General features: G+C 57.4%; 1 protein-coding gene across 1 annotated transcript in view; it reads left to right on the forward strand.

Moving 5' to 3' along the window:
* Positions 1–24,515, forward strand: part of RPS19BP1 (ribosomal protein S19 binding protein 1) — a 211,555-nt gene that overhangs the window by 53,203 nt on the left and 133,837 nt on the right. The window lies entirely within an intron of this gene.

Raw genomic sequence — 24,515 nt, forward strand, 5'->3', positions numbered from 1 at the left:
TTTCAAAACATATTGTTGTCCAGGGACAATGACATAAAGCAGGACGTAGCTGGCTCCTGAGAATAGAAGCAGACAGGGAAGTGGCTTTCTGAGAACAGTGGCACCTTTGAGAGCAGCTGCCCCTCTCGGCTCTGCACCGGGTGAGCTGGCACCCAGGTGCCAGCAGGAGAGACCTTGTAATTAATTTTTAAATTTGCTATTATCATGCATTTAGGCAGCGGGCTGGAGTCCCGGCTGGTTTTGACCTTTAAAAATGTTACCAGCACTATCCGCTTTTCTCCAACGTGAAGGACACTGACCCAGAGGCTATAAAATCCACAGCCTCGTGGGCTGGCACCCTTCTTTTAGTTTCCTCTGCTTTCCCTTTATTTTACTTGTCATCTATATAAAGGAAATCCACATACGCTTTTTTTTTTCTGGAAATGAGGAATATGTTTCCATCCCTTCATTTTCCGTTCCCAAAGTGGCTGTCACACATTGTTTTTACTGTGGTAAAATATACATAACGTTTACCGTCTTAACCGCGTCTAAACGTGCGGTTCAGAGCATTAGGTACCTTCCATCGCTGGGCAGCCGTCGGCACCACCCATCTGCGGACTTCCTCGTCTTCCCCAACTGAAACTCTGCACCCCTTAAACACGAACTGCCTGTTCTTCCTCCAACCCCCGGCAACCCCCATTCTGCTTTCTGTCTCTATGGATTTGACTGCTCTGGGGCCCTCATATGAGGGGAATCGGGCAGTATTTGGCTTTTTGTGACTGTCTTATTTCACTCAGCATAATGTCCTCAAGGTTTATCCAAGGTCGCAGCAGAGGTCAGGATTTCCTTCCTTTCAACGCTGCAAACCATCCCGCTGTAGCTGTAGCTCACCTGTTTTAAATGGCAAAGGCCCTCCTGGGTCACAGTGACACGCTGTTTCAACCTTTAGGTGCCCCAATGAGATATGGAGATCAGGGCGATTACCGCAGGCCACGGGGGAGGGACTAGTCTCTGAGATGCTGAGGGACTCTCCAGGGCGTCTTGCCAGAGCCCAGGCCGCGTCCCGCCACCATCCCATGACATCCTGGGCGTCTCAAAGATAAAATCATACCACTCACAGGGTGAATGGAGCAGAGGGGAATCTTGTATTTGCATTCAAAGCCAGTCACAGTGCACTGACTCAGGCTAGACTGTGACTACGCAGGAGCAAAGCCCACCTGGCCAGGTCAGAGCAAGCCAGGGACGGGCCCCAGCCGTGGTGGCCGGGCACCGACTTGGGCCAGGCACCCTGCCAGGCCCCATCCAGCGTCTCCACCCCTCACAGGAGCCCACAGGGAGGGTTCTTGCCCCGTCTTCCTTCTCACTCCGCCTCTCCACCCCGAGGAGGGGGGTGGAGAAAGAAAAGCAAGACCAATCTGGACGTCCTGCTGCAGAATACCGGGCTCACGACAAGGCCCAGACTCAGGCTCCTTCTACGGCTGCCTCGGGAACCCCTCCTTAGGGACCAGGGCCCCGGAGTGTCATCCATCCCGTGTTCTCTCCTGGACCACTTTCAGCTGGGAAGCTGGTGATGGTAGTCCCGAGCACCGAGACAGTTCTGCACTAAATTTAGGAACCACAGACATTTCCTTGAGAGCCTCTGCTAGGCACCAGGCTCAAGGCTAGGCGCTGAAGATGCCAAGATGAACGAGACATTGTCTGTGACCTTGAGGGCCAGACCAGAGACAGGTCCACGCTGCTGCCATACAACAGACTGCCCAGAGGTGGCCGAGCCGTGCTGGGTGGGAGGGAAGCCTCGCAGAGAAGGTGCTCCTGGAGCTGGGTCTCCCAGGACGAGCTCACCAGGTAGAGCAGGGGCGGCGTGCGGGCCGCGCACCCCCGGGCACAAGGTCTGCAGGGAAGAGCCAGCCGGTGAGTGGCCGGGTGTTCTGGAAAGCAGGCGGGTGCCACAGTCTGCAAGGCCCTGGAGGACACAGGAATAGGGAAGAGAGGAGGGGTCAGGGCAACAGCCAGAAAGCCCTGGGGACATCAGCCCCACCTGCCCAGCCAGAGGAGGCGGGCGGAGCTGGAGGGTTGGCAAGGAACACTTCTTGGGGACAGATGTGTCCTCCTCGGATGCTTCAGGCCCTCAGAGCAGTGATCATTGCTAGCCACAGCGCACCTGGACTTGAGAGTCTCCACGCGCCACTGTTCACACAAAACTCGCAGGTCTGTCAAGGCTACTAAAGAGGCGAAAGTGGGACCCTGCCTGTGGAAGGGCGGGGCTCTAAGCCTGGCCCTGAGTGGAGGCCCATAAATGTCCTTCAAAACCAACCAACCCACCGACAGCCCAAGCCTTTATCGAGGCCTGAGCGGCACAAGGGGCTGGGGCAGCGCAGGCGGCCGGTGAGCGGGCGCGGGCCAGATATGGCGCCGGCACCTGCTGGGGCTCTTGGCTGTGAGCACCGGCACCAGCTGCAGAAGGAGGCCATAAAGGACGTGTTAAAAGGGCATCGTCGGGAGGGTTGGAGCTTCCAGAAACAATGCCTCACACCATCCCAGACCGTGAGCAGAGCTGTCTGGCAAGGACTCGCTCCCAGTGAGCCTCGGACCCTGCAGTCCACACCACGGCCGCTTCTGCACCAAGAGCCGGGCCTGGCAGCCAAGACTCGCTGCCGCCAGGGGGAGAGGAGAAAGTCCCTTCCTCGCTCTCAAGTCCCTTCCACGAGCTCCCAAGTCAAATGTGCTCTGTGACCCAGAGAGGCAGGGAGAGGGGACTTCGGGACTTTTAGCTCCTTTGGAGGAAGCAATCTTCCCACCCCAGCCCACCCCCATCGACACTCATGGAATAGAGACTCTCCCAGCCACAGGACGGGGTTGGGGTGGCCACGTCCCTGCCTTCCTAAGCCTTCGAGCCTTGGGGACTGAGCCATGCCCTGCAGCTGCGGTTCCAGGTCGTGGGGCCACACGCTGTCAGCTCCAAACCGCAGGGCCTTGCCTTCTGCTCACCGCCTTCCTCCCCAGCATGAGGGCAGGACCTGGTGCGAGAAAAGTACTTGACTGTTGAACGAGGATGTTCGATCTAGAGGCCCCGAAGGGCCCCAGCGTGGCTGACAGCCAGCCCAGCCCTCATCCTCACAGTCACAATCCCACCCTCATTTACTCAAAACCCAGGTGAGGCGCCCCCGGGAGGGGGTGGGGCACAGCTTCCCAAAGACTGAAGGGACAGGACGAAGGGCCGTGGGGGTGACCTCGATGTGGTGCCTGCAGGATCCGGCATCTGAGAGGATCAGGGAGGACAAGAGGGAAGGACTCAGTGGCCACTGGGGCAGGGCCCAGGAGCGTGGTCGCGTGTCTGCCAGAGACGAGGTCTGGAGCCTCTGGGGGTCTCGGTCTGTGGCCGCTCGGCTCCCGTCTGCAGCTAAGAGAAGGGCCCTAAAGGACTCGCAGCAGTGATGAGAGTTAACAATCACCGGCACCTCGCGGGGGCCAGGCACTGCGTGCGCTAAAGTGCTTTAACTCCGTTATTTCATTCAATTGCCTATGCTTGCCTACGTTTGACAGATGGGGAAACTGAGGTTCGGAGGGAGAAGCAGCTTTCTCCAGGCTCACCAAGCCAGGAGTCCCGGGATTTGAACCCTTATCTTCCATCTAGGAGTTGGGAGGCTCTGCGGAGGGCAGGCCTGGGGTCTGCAGGGGGTGTCGGGATGCAGGGAGCGAGCACAGGGAGGCCCCGTGCCAGGAGCCCGCCCGCAAGACTCCCCCGGGGCATCTCGGTTGAGATCGGCCCCGAGGACTCATGAGGGAGAAGAGGTCGAGACTTGGGGTGAATCTGAGGCCTGGCAGAGCGAGGGGAGACCCAGTGCGTCTCAGCATCCCGCCTCCCCGGGAGCGGCCGCTGAGGTCACTGTTGGGAGGGAGGCAGCACCCTGGCGGGGACGGCCTGCCACGAGACCGTGGGCAAGCTGCCACTATCTCCTCGTCTGTAATGGGGACGATGACCCCCATTTTGTGTTTGGATTAAGAGGTGCGGTGTGGGCCGGGCGCGGTGGCTCACGCCTGTAATCCTAGCACTTTGGGAGGCCGAGGCGGGCGGATCGCTCAAGGTCAGGAGTTCGAAACCAGCCTGAGCGAGACCCCGTCTCTACCAAAAATAGAAAGAAATTAATTGACCAACTAAAAATATATATACAAAAAATTAGCCGGGCATGGTGGCACATGCCTGTAGTCCCAGCTACTCGGGAGGCTGAGGCAGTAGGATCGCTGAGCACAGGAGTTTGAGGTTGCTGTGAGCTAGGCTGACGCCACAGCACTCACTCTAGCCTGGGCAACAAAGTGAGACTCTGTCTCAAAAAAAAAAAAAGAGGTGCGGTGTGTATAAAACACCAGGCAGAGCTCTTGGATGTATGAAAACACAGTACCTATTCCAGAAATATTCACTGACTGTGTTAAGTCCAGCTGAGCCTGCCCAGCAAAAATAAACGAATACTCAGTGTTCCCACCTCACGATGCCTGAGCGTCTAGGGGCGTGGGGTGGCCCAGGCAGGGGAGGGGACGCAGTCGCTCGGCGCTTGCCCAGGAACTCGCTGGAGCCCTGAAGAATAAGATGTCCCCAGGTTTATCCTGCTTTGTAGTTACTTTTATTAAAAGTCATGAATTCGCCAAGTTCTTCAGCGTGAGCACAGCCCTGCAGCACGCGCCGGTCCTGTCCCACAGCACGCGCCCGCACCGCCTCCTCTCCACGCCCACCTCTGCCACCTCGTCTGCCGGACGGGCAGGGAAGTGGCCACCGTCACCAAGTGCCCGGGCCGGGGTAGGGGTCGGTATTTCACAGGGAGAAACAGCCAGGCCTCCTCCCCGGCGGCCTCCCTGGCTTCCTCTGGACCCCTCCATTTTCAAGGGCACCTTGAGGTCAAGTTTATGATGCCCCACGCCTCTGCCTGGCAAAGACGCCTTTACAGGAAGGCAAGTCTTTCTGCAGAGCCACCACCTCCCAGGCCACGTGTGGGTGGGGCATTCCCGTAGGGCTCGGGCCCAGCAGGACACAGACCCCGCTAACAGGCCTCTATGGGGAGGTCACCGTGACCATAACCAACCAGAGAGGGCACCGTGCGCAGTGCTGCACGGGCGCAGGAGTTCCCGGTGGCGTCTGCGGCCCCTGCAGCCAGCTGGTGTTGGCTGTGAGTCGGGGGCCCTCAGCAGCCCTGAAGAACAGCACAGACTGGGACTGCACGGTCCTGAGTTCAAATCCCTCCTGCTACTTGCCGGCTGAGCTCCACTAGCTGGAACCTCAGCCTCCTTGTCTGTAAAGATGGGATCGCAGCAGTGCGCACAGCCACGATCTTTCGAGGACCGGCGAGATGACATGTGGAAAGGACCTAGTGCCAGTGGAGGTACACAATGGACATGCCACACGTTGCAGCAGATATCACCTTTATACTGTTATATTCTGACTGCCCCATGCTCATGCAGTTGTTTCTGCTGCTGTGCCCGGTCTGGGCCCCAGCTGGACCCCAGGGCCCTGACCCTGCCGGGCTCTCTCCCTGGCTGCCGCTCAGCCTCGGCCGTCCCCTCCCTCCCTCAGCCCCTGCCCTGGGTCTGTTCCGGTGCCCCTGCCCACCTGGTGGCCACTCGTCCTGGACCACCCTGTGGGGCCAACCCCTCATCTCCTCCAGAGCCAGCCGTGGCCTGCTCTAGACCAAGCTCACCCTGCCTCTAAGTTTGGGGGGATTTTTTTAGAATTCATCACATTATTAGCAAGCAACCTGCTCCTTCCTGCCAGAAAGGTGTCAAGTAAGTTTTGTTTGTTGTCATTATTTTCCATTTTTTAATAACTTCTTTTTAAACAGAGACAGAAATGAGAAGAGCATAAGCAGAAGGGTCCATGATACGGTCACCTCCTTCCCAGCCCAACCCCGCTCAGACAGCCAGCGGCCAGCCCTAGGTCCCTCCTGCCAGGAGCACAGTTCCACCCGCCCCACTTTCTTTTTTCTTCTCACACAAACGACCCTGCACGTGCTGTTGTTCATTTAACATGAGACTTGCAGACCTTTTCACATCAGATCGACTTCATTCTTGAGAATGGCTTCCTGGGATGACATTGTGTGACTGTTCCATGGTATACAGTGTTTGAATCCCATTTTGAGGGACATTTAGGTTGCTTCTGAGCTGTAGTAAATAGCTTGTGTATTTGTGCAAATAATTCCACGGAATAAATTCCTGGAAGTGGAATTGCTGGATCAAAGGTCACAAGGCCTCCCCGGATGCCGCACCCTGGCTCGGCCCTACAGCCTGCTGGGTGCCCCTCGCTGGCCCTGCCTGACCCCGTCGACTCCATTGCAGGCCTCAAAGCCAAGCCCACCCATGTTTAGACGGTCATTCATTCACTCATTCATTCATTCATAATCTCCTCTGGGCCAGACTCTGTGCCTGGGAATTCACACAAGGCCTGGCCCAGCCTACAGAAGCCTGTGGCCTTGGATTGGTTCTTCCTTTTCTGGGAACTCTCCCGGGACCCCTAAGCAGGGCCTCTGCCCCTCCTCTGGGCTCCCTCAGCAGTCGGTGAATAGCGCACACCTCTTCGCTGTAAGAGAGGAGAGGCACACGGGCGTCCCCACGGAAGGGGCACAAACACGCATCTGAACAAGGCAGATGCACCGTCCTCGAGAGATCGGGCCGCACGGCACGGCATTGCCCCCGGGGAGCTGAGCCTGGTGACACCCTGACTTGAAAGGCCCCCGGGGCTGCGAGCAGCCACCCTGCTGCACCTGAGCCCTTAGCTGGGCCCGGAGGTCGCGGGGTAACGAGGAAGAGGCAGCGGAGACCTTCTCGCTCCGGAATGAGCGCGGAGTTACTGTCCTTCCGAGGCTCCTGCAGTGCGAGAACAGGGAACACTGTGCCTCGAAGGAGCCCATCGTGGCTAAGGCTTATGTAAGCTAAAAAATAAAAAAGTTTCCTCCCACGGTGACATTTCACACCCTCCCCACTCCCACCCCATCATCCTGACACGGACGCTCTCGGGGAGGACGGGCACGTCAGGGCACATCCATCTGGGTCCTCGTCATCTCCTCCTCGTGGACTCCTGGAATCGGGGGCCGCTTCTCCGAGCACTTGAGGGGTTTCCAGCTGGATCCGGTCCTAGCACGGCTGGGCCTCCCCAGGCCCCCTGGTGAGAACCTACGACGGAAACCAAAATGCCGTGACTCTCCAGTGCATGAGCAAAGGGGACAGGGGATTCTAAGAGCTGAGCGGCCCCCTTCCATGGGTAAGAAGTGTCACCCTAAATAACAGAGAGAGGCCCTCAAAAAGAAAAATTCCTATTCTCAGGAATAGGCATTGCCCCGGAATACAGGTGCTGTAGTAAGCTATATGCACGCTCAGCGGGCAAAGGAAGACAAAGGTTTTTAAGGAAAACGAGGCTTCCTAGTTGTGTTGAGATAATTAACCTTGGCTACAAGGATCAATAACAAGGGTGGCCCAGTCCAAGATTGGACAGGCAGTTGCTATCCGCAAGGGCAGATGTCCTTGCAGAAGTAGGTTTTTTTGTAAGGTTGCAATGGCCTTTGTGCAAAGTTGCGGTTTTTGCAGAGACTTTTGTGATAGTTCTCAATCTCAGGCATTCGTGCACGAGGGCCCTCCCTTCACGGCCTTCCCTGGCTCTGTTTGTCAGGGTTTTTGACACACGTGACCCCATTTTGATGCTGACAACTTTCCTAAAAGATGCAGCCTCAAGCAGCTGTCCCCAGCAGGATTAGGAGAAAAGGCTGCTGGCCAGGGTGAGTTTGAACTCAGAGCTCTTTGCTCTTGAGCAAAAATCCCAGGTGGCTCCTTCCCGCCCTCGGGGCTGGGCAGCTGGTCTCCAAGGAGTGACACAGCAGAGCAGGGCAGGAGCCCAGCCGAAGGGTACGTTGGCCTGGGAGCCCCCAGGCTGCCGCCGTCCTTCAGGGCCCAGCAGGCACCTCAGTCTCTGTTGGGGGCTCCATCCAGGTGGAAGTCAGGAGTGACAGAGACAGGCAGTCTCTTGGGCTGCAATTTGGGGCAGAGCCAGCCTTTTGTGGGAGATGGGACATCGGGGACAGATGGATCCCAAACAGGCAATGACATTCCACAGTGTGGCGAGAGGCTGGTGGGGTTCAGCAGCTTGGGGAGGGCTTCCTGGAGGAGGTGATGCCACAGACACCTCTTAGAAACTAGGAGTTCTTATAAAACTAGCAGGAGCTTGTCAGCAAAGCACAGGGAGTCGGGGAGGCGAAGGGTGCGGGGCAGGGGACAACACAACACCCACCCGGAGTACAGTAGCTATTCATTGCATGGCTTGTTGAGGGGAGTCCATCATAATCCTGAAAGACATAATCCCAAACACCATTATCCCCGATGCTGAAATCCTGAAAGACCAAAATCCCGAAAATATCATTCTGGAAAAAATAATTTTAAAAAAGACATTTATTTACATTTTTAAATGGAATTTACTTGAGAAACATATAAAAACACTACAACACTCCATAGGCCAGTTTAGCAATAAAATAGGTAATAATACCATACATATTTTTGCATAAACACCCATTTGTACTAACAGTAGTCACAATGCTAGCAACTGCTTATAACAGTTACGAGCAAATGAACCATATTCGTAAAGAAATAGATAATAAAGGGAAATATAAACTCTGTGCACCCAGCTTTATAACTGCAGTCATCTGAAATACCATGACCGAAAATGTAAGTCTTTTGATGAGACTGGTCAAAGACTACAGGGGGCCAGTGCGGTGGCTCACACCTGTAATCCCAGCACTTTGGGAGGCCCAGGCGGGAGGATCATTTGAAGCCAGGAGTTGGAGGGCAGCCTGGGCAACAAAGCAAGATCCTGGGCCAGGTGAGGTGGCTCACGCCTGTAATCCTAGCACTCTGGGAGGCTGAGGCAGGTGGATCGCTCAAGGTCAGGATTTTGAAACCAGCCTGACCAAAAGCAAGACCCCATCTCTACTAAAAATAGAAAGAAAATTAATTGGCCAACTAAAATATATAGAAAAAAATAGCTGGGCATGGTGGTGCATGCCTGTAGTCCCAGCTACTCGGGAAGCTGAGGCAGAAAGATCGCTTGAGCCCAGGAGTTGGAGGTTGCTGTGAGCTAAGCTGATGCCATGGCACTCTAGCCCAGGCAACAGAGTGAGACTCTGTCTCAAAAAAAAAAAAACAAAAACAAAAACAAAAAAAAAAACAACCAAGATCCTGTCTCTACAAAAAAAGAATAGCTGGGTGTGGTGGCAGATGCCCACAGTCCCAGCTACTCGGGAGGCTGAGGCAGGAACATCATTTTGCTTGAGCCCAGGAGTTCAAGGTTGCAGTGAGCTATGGTTGAGCCACTACACTCCAGCCTGGGGGACAGAGCAAGACTCTGTCTCTAAAAACAATAATAATAATCATAAACCTACAATGGATCCCCACCACATGTGCCGTCACTCAAAGAGCTGAGATCTCCACAAATGTTATCTTTCACAAATGCACGTGCACTAAAAGGGTACTGCATTTATAACTGTGGACATCATATGAACGAAGGGAGAGTTTCCTCTTCATTTTTGAGGACATTTCAATGTCTTTTACGTTGAGAACCAGGGAAGCCGACAGTGTAACTCTCAGTCTGAGGCCAAAGCCTCAGGACTGCGGTGGTTGGGGGGGGGGGGCCTAGGTCCTGGAGTCCAAAGGCCAGCAGGCCTGGAGTGCTGATGTCCACGGCGGCAGATGGAAAGTCTGTGCCGGCTCTCAAAGACCAGTTTACCTTCTGTGTTCTCTCTGGGTCCCCAGCCAATTGGATGGTGCCATCAACTCTGGGGACAGATCTTCCCCACCTAGTCCACTCAGACTCACACTCTAGTCTTCTCCGGAAACATCCTCACAGGCACACCCAAAATCATGCGCCACCAGGTTTCCAGGCATTCCTTAAGCCAGTCAAGTCGACACGTAAAATTAAGTCTACGAATCTTCCCTCTGCCAGCTTGGCCCCCATACGCATCTCCTCAAACCATATTTAATTTCCAAATAAAGACAATCCAGGGCAATAACCCCACCTCACGTGGACAATCACCCTGTGATTGTGATTTTCAGGATTTTAGACATTAGAGGGATTTAGACTTTAGGGATTTTGATCTTTTAGAGATTTTGATCTTTCAGGATTTCCACGTTCAGGATTATGGCATTCAGGACTGTGTCTTTTGGGATTATGATCCAAACCCCTTTTGGAGAGGGGCTGAGTGGGCAGACAGCGCCTTACCCTGAGAGCCCCGGGGAGCCGCCACAGGTGCGAGGCCGGTGGGCGGGTTCTGCAGCACTCGGGGTGCAGTTCCGTGCTGCAGTGTGGGCGAAAGGATGGGGCAGTGTCCCGTCCACAGAGCCACTCAAGAGGCAAATTCTTACGGCCTGAAGCCCAGCTCCCTTTGGCTCAGGGCCGGAGCTCAGGACACGGGGGCCCCGGGCTGGGCCCAGAGCAGGGCTGGGCCTCGGCCTGCAGGTGGCAATGGAGGCCGCAGCGGAGAAACAATCGGGGCAAGAGGCCTCGGGGCGGCGACAGGCGACCGGGAAAGCCGCTACACTCAGAGCCCAAGGGAGGGAGAGGCCCCACGGCTGTTAAACCTGGTCATTAATTTAAGAGCATGTAGAACCTTCTCTAATGATAGCTACAGGCTGTCCCCAGAGGCCTTGCTTCTGAAAGCCAGGGTGCTGCGTGTCAGCTCCAGGTGGCAGAAATTCCATTAACATATTACAGCCGCAGTCCTAAGAGTCCGCTTTTATGTTCCAAAGACAGAGGATAAATGGCCCTTATCGTTTTTTATGTAGCTGGTGTCACCGCAGAAGCTGCTCATGGAAGGATCTGAGCTGTCTGTACCTTGTTTATTAGGTGCTTCTAGATCTTTCTCCAGGACGAAGATGTCTCTGGGCTGAGAAGTGGCTCTGCCCACCCGGGCTGGGTCACGCAGGCCCCCTTCACATGGTCCAACTCCTCGGGGCCCTGCGGAGATGCTCCCCACCTCCAGCTAAAACTGCAGCGGAGCCTGAGCAGGGGACGCGTGGCCCGGCGGCAGGGACTGTGGGAAGCGGCTCAGCTGGGCACCAGCCCCGGGCAGCTGGCCTCTCGCCAGATGACCAGGTGTCACCAGGGTGACACCAGGGAGGGGTGTCACCAGGGAGGAGGGCGGGTGCTGCCGGGAGAGCCTGCCCCGGCTGGCGCTGAGCATCCTGGGGCCGCTCTGCAGGCAGGACAACGATGGCCAACCCACAGCCAGACGCCGAGGCCAGGGAAACAAAGTCACAAGCCCAACAAGCCTGGTGCAGACACGGCCCCTCCGACAGGTGCCCTCCCCTCCTTCCCAGTTCGCTTTGCGAGTGGGAAGGCCAGGCCTGGGCTGGTGAGGAATTGCAAAGCCCCCCAAACTAGGCCAGCCTCCTAGGGTTTGACGCTGGGCGACCCTGGGACCTCTGTGGGGGTCGGGCCGGCTCCGAGCGCCAGGACTTAATCAGGACGTGATCCTCTTCCTTCATTACAGACCAGCGGCCCATCCATCTTTCAAACTAATGAGAAATCTTGTTCCCCCCGCCCCGTTTTTTTATTACTTTCTCCAAAGCCTTCCCGGAATACAAATCTGTGCGGGGCCGCAGGAGCAAGGCCGCAGGAGCGAGGCCGCCGCTGGAACCCCAGGAACCCGGGCTGGCGCCTGAGCTCTGCCGCCCCCCACCCCGTCTGCCAGGCGCCACGTTCCATGGGGGATACAAACCGCACAGATGCGCACTTTGTGCTCCCGAGGCCGCTCTCTGCCGGGGAAAGACACAGGCGCCACAGCGGGGCTGCATGGCGTAGGCACGGGGACGGTGGGGCGGGCACAGGGCGGCTGCAGGACCTCCAGGACCATCGGGTCCAGGACGGCAGAACAGACTGTCGGAGGAGACAGACCGGAGCAGGTTGCCGCCGCGTGAGGGTGGCAGGGCCGGCCCTAGGAGAGCCGTGTGCGTGCGGGGACGTCAGCCCTGTCCTACAGCCCAGGGGCCTCAGCGGCCCCGGGGAAATGGCACAAGCTGGTCTGCAGAAGGCAGGTGACATATAGAAGCCCCTCCTAAGGGCCAAGCTGGACCTTAGCTTTATAATGTCAGCTCCCTGGATCCCTCCCGCCAACGGCCCACCCACCCGCAGAGGTGAGGGGAGCAGCAGGAGGGAGTGGGTAAGGGCATGAGCCCAGGAGGCAGACAGACCTGGGCTCAAACCCACGGAACAACGGCGTGGCCTTGGGCAAGGCGCTTCACCTCTCCTCTCTCACCTGCGGACTGGGAAATGGGGAGACACCACTGCCTCCTGGGGCGCCGTGAGGCCCACACAGATGCTCAGGAGAGCCGCGCGGCACAGAGCTGCCCCGGGGCCAGGCCCTGCAGCCCACGCTGCTCCTCGGGCTCCCGCGCCTCCAGGAAGGGCACCGCGCCCAGCACAGCCTGTGCCCCGCCAGGGCGGGCCGCTGAGTCAGAGCCTGAGTCCAGGGGCTGCTTCCTCCAGCGAGGAAGCTCGCGTGGGCACGATGGCCAGGGCCCTGCGTGGGGGTGGCATCCGAAGCCTGGGAGAACCCCGGTTTCTGCGCAGCCTGGTCGTTAGTTTAGGAAAGTTCAGACCACCCACGCGTGACAGTGTAGCGGCGTCGGGCTGCGCCGCCTCCCAGCCTGACTGCAGCTCCGCTCCCAGGTGCTCCTGTGAGCACAGTGGTGAGGTCGCCCCCCTGGCCTCCCGGTGCTTTCCCCGCAGGTCGCTCAGCAGGCAGGAAACAGATCCCCTCTTGTCGTTTGCCTTGGGGATCGTGAGCAGAACCAGAACCTGCTTCAGGAATCCCAGGCAGAAAGCCGCTGTGCGCACCCTGCCCTGCCTGCACCTGTGGCCGGAAGGCGGCCCCTGTGACATGGGGGCCGGGCACAGGCTCCAGGCTAAGGAAGGTCACCCAGGAGAGCGAGGGCCCAGGCTGCTTTCCTCCTTCAACCGTGGTCACCCCTGCTGGCTGCTCCTGGCCGGGCAGCCTGCAGGTGCTCGCTCAGGCGGGACGGACCGCAGGCTGGTGGGAGGGGCGCCGGCACAGCCCACTTCAGCTGCAGACAGTGCTCTGGGGCCGAATGCGATTCCGTCATCCGCCCGCCCGCCCACGCCTGGCCCAGTCTGGTGTCCTGTGGTTGCAGCCAGCAGCCCTGTCCCAACTGCTGCCAGCCTGGCAGCCTTCGCAGCCAAGGCAGCTTCTCGGCCTGGCTCCGCATCAGCCCGATAGTCCTTGTTACTCCCCTGAACCGTCTTCACAGGTGTCCCCTACCCCCCGCTCCCACCACGTGCCCTTCAGAGGTTTGCGGCGGGGCTCATTCCCTGGCTAAGGGACAGGCCATCAGTCTTCTTAATCTGGCCTCATAAATCAGCCCCCTGGGCACCCCCAGGCGCCCCCCCCTCCTGAATGCTCTGGGCACCTCTAGGGCAGCGCCAGGACCCCAGCTCTCTGCTGGAGGGGGCAGCCAGGCCCCCAACACCCCCAGCACCGCCCCTCTCCCGGTGACAGCTGGGGCTCGGATCCCACCAGCAGGCTCCGCAGCCACCTTTCCTGTCAGCAGGGCCTTCTCCTGGAACGAGGACGTCTTGAGTGTGTTGGGACCAATTGCCCGTGGCGCTCCACTTAATCCCCCTGCCAGGCAGCTGACAGCTTCGGTGGGAGGGAGGACGTGGCCTCCCTTGGGGCGTGGAGAGTGCGGCAGGGCCTGGGGGGAGGAGTGGAGGTGGCCCCCGTATTGTCCAGAGCAGAGGGCGGCAGGACCGACCAGAGTCCAGCACCAGGCCTGGCACACGGTGGGCTCTTGCTAAAATGCTCAGCAAACCTTCGGCCAAAGTCAGGGAGAAAAGGAAAGGTGCATGCATGCGTGCGTGCATGTGTGTGTGTGTGTGTGTGTGTGTGTGTGTGTGTGTATGTGTGATTTCTTCGTGGGGGACAGGGCCTTAACTTCTGGGCTCCGGTCAAGGTGCTCCATCATCCTGTAGGTTGACAACGCGCGTACTTGGGGCATCAGCAAAGCAGAAAATATTCCTGAAAGAATTTGTTATTTAGTATTTCTCAAAAAAAACATCAAAATAATCATCATGGGAAATACTAACATCGTGGTGGACGTTTGGTCTGGTTTATCTCCCCAAATGAGACATGATTATTAATATAATTGTTCTACAAAGTGAATGTGTTATTTATTAATAGATTTTCCAGCACATTTAGCCATTTCTTTGCTCCCCTGGTCCTGCCTGTTGGACCTTCCTTCTGGAATTATTTCCCTTTAGAAACGGCTCCAATGAGGCTCTACGCTCACTTGAGTTTTGTCTGAAGATGTCTTCATCTTGTTCTTGAAAGATATTTTTGCTCAGTACAGGTGTCTGGATGCTGGTGGGCGGTTATTTTATTTGTTGACAGTAGGATTTGATGACACTGTTTTCTAGGCTTCTGGCCTCAACTGTCACCGTTGAGAAGTTTCAGTCCAGCAACCGCCTGCAAGTAGCTTGTCTCTGCTCTCTGACTTCCTGTGCAACCTCCTCCGTGCTGTTCCGCATCGCCGGACGGGGCCCAGTGCGGATTGTTTTGAACGCCTTCCTGGGCCTTCACTGTGCTGCCCGGACTGCAACTCAAGTCTTATTTCGACAGTTCCGGAAAATCCTTGGCCATTATCTCTAGGAATAATGGCTCTTTCTCATTCTCCCTTTCTCATCCTCCAAGTAGCTGCACATCGTTCTTCCGACTCTGCCTTCCCCCTCGGCCTCCGCCGGGCACTTTTGGTGTCTTTTCTCCCTGCCCTGCGTCACCGGCCTGGTAACTGTCTCGGTGCCTCCTCTGCTCCCTGATTCCTCCTGAACCGGGTCTCTGCCGTGCAGCCCGGCCCCTGAGTTTCCCGTTTCCGTTATCACATTTTTTCACTTCCAGAAGTTCTATCTGGCTTTTTTTCTTCTCTTTCTGATCACTTTCCTACTCTGTTTTTTCTTGTCCATGTCCTCAATGTTTTATTTCTTTGAAATTTTTGAACTTATTTTTATTCTATTTCTGATGATTCAAACACCTTTTGATCTAGTTTCCCACGTACGGTTTCTGCTGACTCCGGCTCATCGCGGGGTGTTTTCGCCTGTGTTTTGCGGTTTGAGACTGAGCCTGATCTGGGGGACCCTGAAGGACCTGGCTGGGGGCTCTGGCTGTGTGCCCAGGTCCACCAGCCTAACACCACTTTGGGTCAATTTCTTAGCATGGGGCAGCTTATAAATTGGAACCCAAGTGAAAATCAGCCTAAACTGATACATTCTCAGGAAGGAATGATTTTATCCTCATTTATTGCCAACACCAGGACAAATGACTGTCCTTCTCATCATTCTTTGCTAGAAGGTTGTGTTTTTTATAACCCACCCTTGCATTAAAGGTACAGCTTGAGAAAGGGTCTCACTTCCCACTCCCGCCCTCCTGTGAGCTCAGTCTAGACAGTGTCTCCTTTTCCCTGCAGAGCATTAAATCACGAGGGCCTAGGTTCCCATCGTGGGCACATGCCTGGGGGCATCTGCTTCCTGTCCTGGTGCCAGCTCCCTCTTCATTTCTAGCTCTCAGAAATTTTCCTTATTTCCTTGAAAATATATCTATGCATAAAATAAAGAAGTTTATGGTAACTTATCTTGCTTTTTAGGTGTTTTGTAGCAGAAGAAAGATCCACCCCTAGGAAGATCTGGCTGTAGCAGAACGGGTCAAACTCCTCGCCCAGTGATTTCTCCTTCCTTTGGGGCTCACAGCGGGACCACGGTTCGAGCCTGCCCTGCAGCTGAGCGTGGCCACTCGTCTGCGTTCTGTCCAGCGGGATGGGCTTGGGTGGTGGGCACCTCCCATACGATCCTCCGTGCACTGCCCTTTCTCCAGTGACCTTGGAAGCCTAGGGTGAGGACAGCGGAGCCACAGGTTGGTGTGCCTGGGTCCCTAATCCCTGCTTAGGAGAGAGCTGCCCACCATTTCAGACGTCACGTGAGCAGGAGAAACCACTGGGACTTAGGAGTGGATCTGCTACAGCGGCCGGCGTCACTTCACTCGTACGGGCCCACCATTAATTTTGCCAGAATTAAAGTCTCACCTACGATGATCCCACAGATTAGTGTTACGCACAGAGTCTTTGCAAGGCTTAGCCATGTCAAAGGTGTTTGTCTGGGCTGGCTCACTGACATCGCAAACGGGAAGACGGTGCTGAGAAAGGTTCCCCTTCCCTTCCTGCCGATTGTGCTCTGGGCCAGGCCCTGTGCTGGCCACCAGGTCTCCAGACGACTGAGCCATGGCCCTGCTCTTCCTGGGTGGGTGGGGACACACGGGCACACACGGGAAGCCTTGGGACAAGAGGGTGACGGCTGCCGCAGGTTGGAGGACGGGGCGGTGGTTTCTCAGGCAACAGTACCTGTAGCTGAGGTTCCAGGGTCTGGGAGGGGCTGTGCCTGGCACGGGAACCACGTGGTCCAGAGCACTGAAGAAGGAGCACCAGGCAGGCCTCGCCCCACGCTGGAGCAGACAGGACTGCAGAGGGCAGCCCGGTCTCACCTGGCAGGAGACTGGAAACGCTCCAGGGGTGGCAGGACTTTCGAGACCTGCCCTGAGCTAGAAAACCTCATCTCTGCAGCCCTAATGAGGCCTTGCCTGGCAGTCACTGGAGTCCTCAGGCCACCCGCTGTGCAAACTTGTCATCAAGAGGCCACCAAACCTCTGCTCACTGCAGAGTTTCTTCTCCCAGGACTGGCTTCTTGCAGTGGCGAGATTGCCAGCGCAGGACTGCAGTGACAGGGCAGGCCGAAGGACAGGTGTCCGGGCCCTCCAGGAGCCCAACATGTGCATCCTTCTCTGCGCCTCTCAGCAGCAGCCGAGGGAGAGAGGTGCCACCAGCCTGCAGCTGCAGAGACTCTTGGAGTAGACAGACCACTGCTGGCAAGGGCGGGCGTGGGTCCGAGCCCAGTTGCGCCGGGTGATTTGCGTGTCACGCTGGCTGGGCTGCCGTGCCCAGGTGTTTGGTCAAACACTAGTCTGGGTGTTTCTGTGAAGGTATTTTGTGGTTACGATTAGCACCTGCCATCAGATGGCTGTGTTCCGCGCCCCTCCCGCCAGCTGGAGGCCTTAAGAGTGAACACCGAGGCTTCCAGGGGCTACTGCGTTCTGCCTCTAGGCTGTGCCATAAAAATCCCGCCCAAATTTCCAACCTTCCCTGAACTACAGACTTTGGACTTGTCAGCCCCCTCGACCGCGTGAGCCCCATTTGTATACACAACATGGGTTTAACTGTGCAGAGGACTTCCACAGATTTCCTTCCCCTCTGCCACCCCCAGGGCAGCAAGACCAACCCCTCCTCGGCCGCCTCCCCCTCCCCCATCTCCCCCTCCTCGCCCTCCCCCTCCCCCTCAGCCTACTCACTGCAGACAAGGAGGGTGATGACCCACTTCCACTTACTGGATAGTAAATATATTTTCTCCTTGTGATTTTCTTAGTAACATTTTCTTTTCTCTAGCTTACTTCATTGTAAGAACACAGTATATAATATATATAACATACAAAACAGGTGAAAATTGACTGCTGGGTTATCAGTACTGCTTCTGTTTCATATTAGTAGTTACGTTTATTAGGAGTCAAGAGTTACCTGTGGATTTTTGACTGCATGGGGGGGTCAGCTGTATGTGTGTATATGTGTGTGTATGTGTGTGCATGTGTGTATATATGTGTGTATGTGTATGTGTGTATACATATGCATGTGTATATATATCTATGTGTGCATATGTGTGTATATTTGTGTGTGCATGTGTGTATATATCAGTGTGTATGTGTATGTGTGTGAATATATGTATGTATATATGTGTATATGTGTGCATATGTGTATATATGTGTGTATATTTGTGTATGCATATATGTGTGCATATGTGTATATATCCAGTTTGTATGTGCATATGTGTGTGAATATATGTATGTGTATATGTGCGCATATGTGTATATTTGTGTGTATATGTGTGCATATGTGTATATATCAGTGTTTGTGATTATATGTATGTATATGTGTGTATATATGTATGTATATATGTGTATGTGTATATATGTATGTGTGTGTATAGGTGTGTGTATAGGTGTGTGGCTGTGTGGCCCCCGTCCCTGGGAGCCCTCAGCACCAGCAGCGCGCTCCCCACCTGCTGCCAACCTCCTCCGCCAGGCCGCAGTCTTTCCAGGGCCTCCTGCGCCCCAGACACTGAGGCCACAGTCCTGTCTTTCCAGAGTTCATGGTCAGTCTGTTGGGAACTGAATGTTTGTGTCCCCCCGGGTTTGTATGTTGAAGTGCAAATTGCCAGCGTACGGCATCGGGGTGATGCAGCTTCGCTGAGGCCATGAGTGCAGCCCACGACAGGAGCAGCGACCTTATAAGAGGAAGGGCCCGGAGCAGAGCAGGATGACCCCCCCCTCCCCAGGCTCAGGGGGCTCAGGAGGTCCTGGGGCCCTCGTGGAAAGTGAGGCGATGGGGCCAGCCCAAGAGTGCACAGCACCGGGAAAGTTGCGGCCAGGGTGGGATGAGCCTGCAAGGACAGGTAAGTCTACACGGGCTCTGACCGCCCCGCCCCCGCCCTGCTCTGCGGGAAGTGCAGGGTGCCGGCCAGGCCCGGCCTCCCCACAGGCCAAGTGGAGGGGCAGCAGAGCCCAGAAGCTTCTGGCACTGCCTTCCCACCTCCAAACCGAGAGCTCCCTCAGCACGCAGCCCGCAGTGACCGGGAGGCCATCTCCTCCCCCTCCCGCCCCAGGACACACATCCTAGCGGGAAGGAGGCCTGCGCTGGGGGCTGGGGGCCAGGTCGCACCCACAGCCACCCAGAGCCCCGAACGGCTGCCGCGGGCAAAGGCCCCGGGGAACCGGCTGTGGCCCACCACCCCCCTGTCAACCTCCCGGGTCCTGAAGCCTGGACCAGCCCTCCAACCTCCACCTCTAGGGGATCTATTTTGGTCGCTCACCGCAGGGCAGAGGGGAGCTGCTCCTTCTCTGTGCCTCCGGTTTCAGAGCAGCACCTCCGGGTTTTAGGATCAGACAGTGGCAGGAGGCTGTGAGCTCGGCCAGGCCATTAATCAGCGGTTAAGAAGGCCCAGGAGCCCGCAGGCGTCTGGGAAGGGCAGTTTATTCTCACTTACGTACTCCTTAAAACCTGCGGATCCAGCCAGAAAGAGCTCGGACCCGCAGCTGGCTGCTCAGGGCTAGTCCTGGCGCCTCTCCTGACTGAGGGGCTGTGGTGGGGTCGCTTGCCCCTCTGAGCCTCCCCCAGGCTGATGCGGGCCCAGCCCAGGCACGCCGGCCCTGCAGCCCCCCCCCCCCCGCCCCTGTGGACCCCTCTGGCCCTGTGGTCCCCTCCAGCCCTGCAGGCCTCCCCCGCCCCCCCCCCGGCCCCTGTGGACCCCCTGGCATCGGCTGAGGCTGCAGGGTCGTCTCGAGGCTCAACCAGCAGAGCTTTGCTTCCAGGCTCGCTCAGGGGCTGAGGGCAGGTTCCATCCCTCGAGGGTGCTGGACAGAGAGCCTCAGTCCCTTGCTGGACGTCGGCCGGAGGGAGGCGTCTTTGGTTCCTTGTCCCGTGGCCTTCTCTGCAGGGCGGCACACCACATGGCAGCCGGTTTCCACCAGAGCAATGGCAGCAAGAGAGGGCAGGATGGGAGCGGTTTTCTGTCACCTCCTCTCAGAAGTGGCATCCCATCACTTTTGCCACGTTCTGTCACTGGAAGGAGTGACCAGGTCCAGCATACACGGGGAGGGACTATTCGAGGGCACGGGTTCCAGGAGGCAGCGACCACACTGCCGTGAACCCTCTGCTCACAGGGGGCCTGGAGCCAAGGAGACCCTGGGCCACGAGCAGGCGGCCGGAGCTGCCTGTGGCCGGCTGGGGAGTGCGCGGTGAGCCCCCCACACGGCGGGACAGTGCTTAGCCCACAAGCTCAGAGAAGCCCAAATGCCACCTCTCTGCTCTCCACAAACCAGCGTGGTCATTCCTCGGGGTCGAACCCTCGGAGGTTCGCTTCCTCAGGCATTGTCCCCTCGTTGGAGGCAAATGTCCTGCCCGTGAGCCCTGCGGCCAAGGGCTGAACCTGCCTGGACTGGCGGCCTTGCCTTCTTCCAGACCGCGCTTGGCCCTGGGGACTGTGGCCAGGCCAGTGCTCTCTATGGCCACCGCTCTTGGGGTCGGAACCCAGTCCCTCTCTCCTGCTTGCTGCGAGCCCTCTCCTCTCTTCTCTACAAACCCTCCAAGTTCTCCCCTGGGCTTTTGGAGATAAACGTCAGGAAGTCTTGAGGACTACACAACGCAAGTCACAGATGTCCCCCGAGGCAAGCAGGCAAAAGTGCGCTAAAAAGAGAGGAGGGAAAATGGAAAGAGAAACATGCAGGAGGCAAAAGAAAATCTATATATAATACACACAAGTACCAATCTAGGCTCACATACTCGCGAGTCGCGGCGGTGGGAATGTGGGACAGTCATGGAGACAGCACGGCGGGCCCTGCAGACATTAACGCCGTGGCTCACCGTAGGACCCAGCAGTCCCGCTGCTGGGGACACACCCTAGAGTGACAGTGGGACTCAGAGAGGCATTTGTGCACCCATGTTCACAGCAGCACTGTTCACAACAGCCGACAGGTGACTGCAACAAAGTGAATCACGGTGTGGTTTAGACACACAGTGAAATGTTACGCAGCCTTAAAAAAGGCAGGAATTCTGACATCTGCTGCAACGTGGATGAACCCGGACAATATTATGTTAGGTGAAATAGGCCACTCACAGAAGACCAAATACTGTTATGGTTCCACTCCTGTGGGGTACCGAGAGCAGCCAAATGCAGAGAGACACAACAGAGGGGTGGTGGCTGCCAGGGGCCAGAGGATGGAGAGTGAGTATTTATTGGGCACAGAGTTTCAGTCTGGGACAAAAGTTCTGGAGCTGGATGGTGGTGAGGGTTGCACATTATGAATGTTAATATACTACTGATCTGTACACTTCAAAATGGTTGAGACGGTAAATCTCACGTCATGTGTATTTGATCACAATAAAGACAAATAAGGCTGATATTTTTAAAGTGAGGAGCGGAGAGTGATCGGAAGTGGGGACCACCTGGACTTGTGGGAAAGTTTCTCAAGATGGTGACGCCTGAGTGGGGGCTCGGAGGCTGAGGAAGGAAGAGGCGGGGGAGGGAGGGCAGAGCAGGGCAGCGTGGCCAGCCCATGCAGTCGCGCTGGGCCGGGGGTGAGGACGAGCACACGCAGGGCCCGGAGCGCTCGGCGCAGGGAGCCACGGGAGCCAGTGAACGGCGACAGGGAATCGGATGGCGTCTCACCTCGATCCCCCCACCCCAAGGCTCAGAGTGAGAGGGCACTGCAGGGGCAAGGTGGGGGGGCCCCCAGCAGCCTCCCAGGGGACCCGGGCAGGGGTGTGGGGGTGAATGGGCAGAACCTGGCCCACCCCTGCCCTGCCACTCACGGCCTGGGCAGGTCACCTCCCCTCCGACACCCTTGCCAATTTAGCAGAAAAGAATACAGGACACCCAGTTAAATCTAAATCTCAGATGTAAACAACAAATAACATTTTAGTGTAATGTGTCCCGAATATTGCATGAGACCTACTTCCACTAAAAAATTATTCATGGTTTATCTGAAATTCAAATGTAACTTGTGTCCATATCTTATCTGGCTGCTGCCCTCTGAGCCTCCTGTCCCTTATCTGGAAAGAGGTCACCACTGCCTCAGCAGGGCTCTCCCCTCTGGCCCTCAGGTCTCCCCAGCCAGGCCACCCCGGACCACCCAGGTCACTTTGCCTGCCCTGTTACCTTCGTGGCACTGGCAGGCTCAGAAATGGCCCAGCTCACGTGTCTGTTTGCTTTTTGTCTATGCTCTGCCTCCGGCTCTGAGGTGCGGGCTCCACGAGCACAGGGACCTTTGCCTGCTGTGTCCCCAGCGCCTGCCACAGGCCTGGCACCCAGTGGGTGCTCTGCTAAGGTTTCCTATAAAGATGGCAGAGTGCCTCCCTGGGGGCAGTACAGCGGGGAGCAGGAGATGTGGCTGAGCGGGGACACTGTGCACCTGCTGTTTCTGCCCACCCAGCTCCTCTCCTCTGAGGCTCGGGCTGGCCTCTGCCCAGGAGACCCAGATTCCACTGGCCCAGCCCAGACTCGGGCCTGCAGGTCTACACAGCCGAACTGCCCCTGTCCCCGCCCTCCCCACAGGGCCAGCCTCCCAGCCACAGATCCCCATGGCAGCCCCGTTACCATGACAACGGCAATCCGAGGTCACAGCGCTAGAAACCAGAGGATGCCTCCCTCCTGGAACTCTACCACTGAGTCAGAATCTAATTTTCATTACAGCCATAATAGTGGTTTTGCATAATCGTACATATATTAATACCTAACATGCCTCTGTTTATTTGGTTAAAATTCATGAATTCAGGTCTAAATAAAAAGTGCTGATGGCTGAAGTTTTTCGTTCTCTTAAAATGTTTTTTAAAGGCTGCCTCTCTCCTTGGCAGCAACTTGCTTTTAATCCCATTATTAATGGGTGAGAGCGGAAGACGCATCAGGGCTTTGCTCCCCGGGGGCGCCCCAGAGGACGGCGGCCGCGAGCTCCGGGGGTGGCGGTGCTGTGCGGTCACCCCAGCCTCTGCGCGCGCCGCGCTGCCCGCCCCGGCCTGTTTCCTCGGGCCGAGAACCAGAGCAGGGGTCACCGGTCTCTGAAATCCCTTCTGCTTCCAAAGCACGGCCAGGAGCTGACATTTGCTGAGGCTCTGGGCCGGGAGGAGCAAACACGGCCGCTGTCTTCCAGCCAGCAGTCTGACGGGGACCCAGTTGGAAAACAGACAGGGGTGTGGGGAGGAAGGGCTGGTGTGGGAGGAGAAGTGGGAGCTGTGGGACAAAGGGGACACCAGCCCAAGCCACGGGGCAGCCTGGAAGGCTTCCCGGAGGAGGCAATATTCGAGCTGAGACCTGACCGTAAGTAGGACTGCTCATAGCACTGGGGGTCCCTGCTCAAATCTGTTGGCTGGCAGGGGTGGGGGCTGGCAAGTGGCCACAGCGTGTCCCTCACACGACTGCCCAGCTTTGGGGTTCAGTGCTCCAGGCAAAGACAACTGTCGATGTCGGGCACTCACGGGATGGGTGGGGCGGGAAAAACAGGAGAGGAGGGTAGATACACGCAGGAGAGGACGGTGACGAGCCCCGCAGGCAGGGCCGGGGACTGGGCCTGCTGAGCTCTGCTCCCCCCACATCCCCCCCACCGCCCGGGAGGAGCCCCAGCTCGACACCCGCCCACTGGGGAAGGAACAGCAGAGACACAGAGACGTTCTTAAATAGGCTTCTGGGTTTTTATTCAAAACAACACTGGTGGTGGCTGCCGCCTGGTTTCTCTACACCCAGGCCATCTGGGCCAGCAGGTACCAGCGCCATCAGCAACTAGGGGGAAGCTCATTCACACCATAGAAACTGTACAGTGCCCGGGGGTGCTGTAGTCACGGCGCGGGGCAGGCCGAGGGCTTCCTGGAGGAGGTAGCCTCTGCCTCTTCCCAGGCCCAGCTCGCCCCGGCTCTGCCAGGGACACTGATTATTGCACAAAGACAAAAAGAGTATGTGTGTCTGGGCTAAAGAGCAGCTTCTACGACCCCCAGCCCTTACACAATGCAGCAAAGGGGGCTGGCGGTAGCCCTGGAGGTGGAGGGCTCCAGGGCAGGGTCTGGGGGAACACAGGCAGACAGGCGGGCACCGCGCACGCTTCATACTCCTCTGAGGGGCTGCCCGGGGCGGGAGGCAGGGCAGGGGGGAGAAGCAGGTTTGGCCAGGGCAGGCCACGGCCCCAGGCTGGTCTTGGGTCCCTCTGTGCAGATGCCGTGGCGCCTGCCAGCCATCACCCTGCAGAGCCTCGCAGACAGATGCACCTGGACCCCCTCTCTCCCCATGCCGGCCCGGGGGGTTGGGGTGGGCTTGTGCTTTTGCGATGGACAGGCATGGGCCTGAACCCGTGGCCCCAGGCTGCAGGACTCGGGAGGCAGGAAGGGCCATTGGCCCAACCCTTCCCTTTTCGGCTGTCCTCACCAGCAAGTCTCGGCTTCCCTGGTTCCCTGTCCCTTGGCCCACAGGAACGAGGCCGAGTGCCTGGGATCAGCATTTGGGGCCCTCTGGGGACGAGCCCCATCTCCCTCAACTCCCCCAGGCAAAGCTTCTGTGCCCCCACACCGGCCGCTCCCACCTCCTAGGCGCCCCTGCCGTCGGGCCCACGAGGCTCTGCCACGCGTGCCCCGCCACCTAGAACGCCCCGGCACGCACGCACGCCCTCCAGCGGCACGCTGCCTCGAGAACCACGCGTGACTGCCTCCTCCCAGCTGCCCACGCTGCGGCCAGCGAGAAACAGACAGGCCTGCCCGCACCCCCTTCTGCCACGGACAAGGGTCTCCGCCCCCGATAAGGGAAAGGGGGCAGTGCTAGACGTGGGCCCAGCGCCCCACAGGCTCATCCGACCCCGCACGGAAGCCCTCCAGCC

The sequence above is a fragment of the Microcebus murinus genome, chromosome 10 (genome assembly GCF_040939455.1).
Source record: "Microcebus murinus isolate Inina chromosome 10, M.murinus_Inina_mat1.0, whole genome shotgun sequence".
Lineage (NCBI taxonomy): Eukaryota > Metazoa > Chordata > Mammalia > Primates > Cheirogaleidae > Microcebus > Microcebus murinus.